At 52.1% G+C, this 3,786-nt stretch overlaps 1 pseudogene; it reads left to right on the top strand.

Moving 5' to 3' along the window:
• LOC124681283 lies at positions 1-1,025 on the top strand (annotated as a pseudogene).
• The last annotated feature ends 2,761 nt before the right edge of the window (positions 1,026-3,786 follow it).

Below are 3,786 nucleotides of genomic sequence, written 5' to 3'. Positions count from 1 at the left end.
ATGCCATATGCTCGAATCCACTGCTCACGCCATTGCGATGACTACCACCTCGTCCTCCTCGCGGCCGGTCCGCGGCGGCGGCGGCGGCGGCGGCCACGCGCCTGCTTCGCGGCCGCCTGCAGATGCGCCACTACTCACCGTCCGGCTCCATGGAGTAGTTCATCGGCGACGAAGACGACGGCAAGCCGCAGGACCGGCCGTGCACGAGGGCGTCGAGTTCTACAACAACGGGAACTGCTACGAGGGGGAGTTCCACAAGGGCCTTTACAGCTTCTTCGGCAATGGGAACTGGGGAAGTACGAGAGGGACTGGGTCGACGACATCGAGACCTGGGTGCGCGGCAGCCGGTACCGCGGACAGTATCGCCAGGGCCTCCGCCACGGCCAGGGGTCTACCGCTTCGCGGCGACTGCTACGCCGGCGAGTGGGCTGGCGGCCAGAGCCACGACATCGGCGCCCAGACCTGCTCCGACGGGAGCTCCTATGTAGGAGAGTTCAAGTGCCGCGTCAAGCACGGCCTCGGCAGCTACCATTTCTGGTGAGCATCAGTTCCCTGCTTTGATTTGGTCACATCAACGCACTGATCCATTCCTCAGCAACTACTCTATTGCTTCATTTTAGCTCCAACCACCTGATACATTTTCACAATGCATTGCTTGCTAATTTCTAACCTTCTGTTGCAATTTGTTTCAGAAATGGTGATCGGTACTCCGGGGAATACTCTGGGGACAAGATCCATGGGTTTGGCCTCTACAGCTTTGCCAATGGCTTTTGCTACGCAGGCTCCTGGCATGAGGGCAAGGAGGGACTTGGGATCGATGTACACATTTTGGAATGTCCACAATCGATCGGGGGAGTGGGATTTCGTGACCCTCAAGAGCCCCATTGCTATTCATGATTCATTGATTGTCTGCCACCGTTTGTTCTCTTGTGTAATTCTAATAATGTTGTTCTGAATTCCTTGTCAATGTTATCTGAAGACGAGGATGGAATGATATGCTTGTACTGGTTCAGTTCAATGATCATGTGTGATTTATTAAGAAATAAAGAAATGGTTACAAGGATGTTGCTGGTGTCAAGGCCCTACTCGGACAGAGTCGATGAAGAGGATGTGTCCCAACACCCGGACGGCCATTGCCAGTTGGGGCAGGCAATCCAACGAACAAGTCATGGGCGTTGTCCTGATGAAGCCGATGGGTGCACATCGAGAGTCTCTTGGTCGACGATGGTTGGGTCATGAGGAGCCATGGTGTCTCGCTCGAGTGAGGAAGAGCTCGGAGACTCCTTCTAGTAGCAACGCCACTGTGGTGACACCCGTAGGTGACGATGGCAGACGATGCTGCATCGACGATGATGGCATTGCTGGTTGCTGTTGGATAATTAGGCACAATTTCCATGATTAATTCCAGAATATAAAGCATGACGAAAGTAACTACTAACATGTGAAACTCGAACATACTAGATGCAGTGATCAACATGAACAGTAGCAGAGCAAACGGTACAACATCCATCGCTAAACAGATCGAGATATGTCGCACGTACCGATCTGGTGGAGGTGGCGGTGGAGGTGTAGCAGACGATGTCGCAGCAGTAACGTTGTTGATGACAACGTTGTTGACGACGGGGACGATGGGTCGAAGTAGACGGCGTTGAAGACGACGGTAGGCAGCACCGCCCGACTTGGACGGAAGGCGACCCGTGATGAAGAGCTTGAGCAGTCGCGCAGAGCGCTTCCCAAAAACCTACTTCGCCCTCTCCCGCACGGGATCGCAAGGACGAGCGGTTCCGGAGACCTGCTCTCCCGTTCGCCGATGCACGTCGGCGCGCGGGATGGAGTAGGCTACGGTGGCGGCGCAAGCGGAGAGAGAGGTGGAAACCCTAACTCGTGTATTAGATGTATTTCCGCGGTAGCCGGGCAAGAGATTATATAGGCTCGGGAAACCCTAGGCAACGTGGGCCACGCCCACGTCGCACGAACGTTTCGAGTCGGTTACGGATAGCCCACGATCCGGGAGCGACCCGAACCGACTAACTGTGACGCGTCCGTCTAGGACTCTGTTCGTTTTCCTGAGGTGCAAAAAGTAAGGAAAGTCTCGGCTCGAGGCTCAATCCACTCAACACGAGCGCGGCGCGCACGTCGTGTCGTGTCGTGTCGTGACGTGACGTGACGTGTCGAGTCGAGTCGAGACGAGCGAGCGAGGAGGAGGAGGAGCGCGCGCGTGTAGCACTCCTATTCTCACTCACTTACTAGTGGTGAAACAACCCACCTTATAAGGTGGTCTAACTTCCTCCCAACTTTCCATGTGGGACTAAACTTCCCACCTCTTGCCACTCCCTAGTGAGCTGCCACCAACTTGGGCTCAAACTCACATGGCTGCCACTATGTGGGCTTTGAGATTTATAGGAAAAACTGAAATCTAATTTGGGCCACTAAAAGTGGGCCCAATATTTCAACAATCCCCCACCAGATCTCAAATCCCCATTTAGAGATTTACCAATACTCGCTGCTGATACGTCTCCAACGTATCGATAATTTCTTGTGTTCCATGCCACATTATTGATGTTATCTACATGTTTTATGCACACTTTATGCCATATTCGTGCATTTTCTGGAACTAACCTATTAACAAGATGCCGAAGTGCCGATTGCTGTTTTTCGCTGTTTTTGGTTTCGAAATCCTAGTAAAGAAATATTCTCGGAATTGGACGAAATAAAAGCCCGGAGGCCTATTTTCTCACGAAGCTTCCGAAGTCCGAAGGAGAGACGAAGAGGGGCCACGGGGCGCCAAACCCTAGGGCGGCGCGGCCCCCCTTGGCCGCGCCGGCCTGTGGTGTGGGCCCCCTGTGCCGCCTCTTGACCTGCCCTTCCGCCTACAAATAGCCTCCGTGACGAAACCCCCGGTACCGAGAGCCACGATACGGAAAACATTACCGAGACGCCGTCGCCGCCGATCCCATCTCGGGGGATCCCGGAGATCGCCTCCGGCACCCTCGCCGGAGAGGGGAATCATCTCCCGGAGGACTCTACGCCGCCATGGTCGCCTCCGGAGTGATGAGTGAGTAGTCTACCCCTGGACTATGGGTCCATAGCAGTAGCTAGATGGTTGTCTTCTCCCCATTGTGCTATCATTGTCGGATCTTGTGAGCTGCCTATCATGATCAAGATCATCTATATGTAATTCTATATGTTGCGTTTGTTGGGATCCGATGAATAGAGAATACTTGTTATGTTGATTATCAAAGTTATGCTTATGTGTTGTTTATGATCTTGCATGCTCTCCGTTATTAGTAGATGCTCTGGCCAAGTAGATGCTTTTAACTCCAAGAGGGAGTACTTATGCTCGATAGTGGGTTCATGCCCGCATTGACACACGGGACGAGTGATGTGAAAGTTCTAAGGTTGTGTTGTGTCTGTTGCCACTAGGGATAAAACATTGATGCTATGTCTAAGGATGTAGTTGTTGATTACATTACGCACCATACTTAATGCAATTGTCTGTTGCTTTGCAACTTAATACTGGAGGGGTTCGGATGATAACCTCGAAGGTGGACTTTTTAGGCATAGATGCGGTTGGATGGCGGTCTATGTACTTTGTCGTAATGCCCAATTAAATCTCACTATACTCATCATGATATGTATGTGCATGGTCATGCTCTCTTTATTTGTCAATTGCCCAACTGTAATTTGTTCACCCAACATGCTGTTCGTCTTATGGGAGAGACACCTCTAGTGAACTCGTGGACCCCGGTCCAATTCTCTTTACTCGAAATACAATCTACTGCAATA

The sequence above is a fragment of the Lolium rigidum genome, unplaced genomic scaffold (assembly GCF_022539505.1).
Source record: "Lolium rigidum isolate FL_2022 unplaced genomic scaffold, APGP_CSIRO_Lrig_0.1 contig_38571_1, whole genome shotgun sequence".
In the NCBI taxonomy this organism is placed as follows: Eukaryota; Viridiplantae; Streptophyta; class Magnoliopsida; order Poales; family Poaceae; genus Lolium; species Lolium rigidum.
The sequence above is the reverse complement of the archived record's forward strand: the minus strand, read 5'-3'. Positions and strand labels throughout refer to the sequence as shown.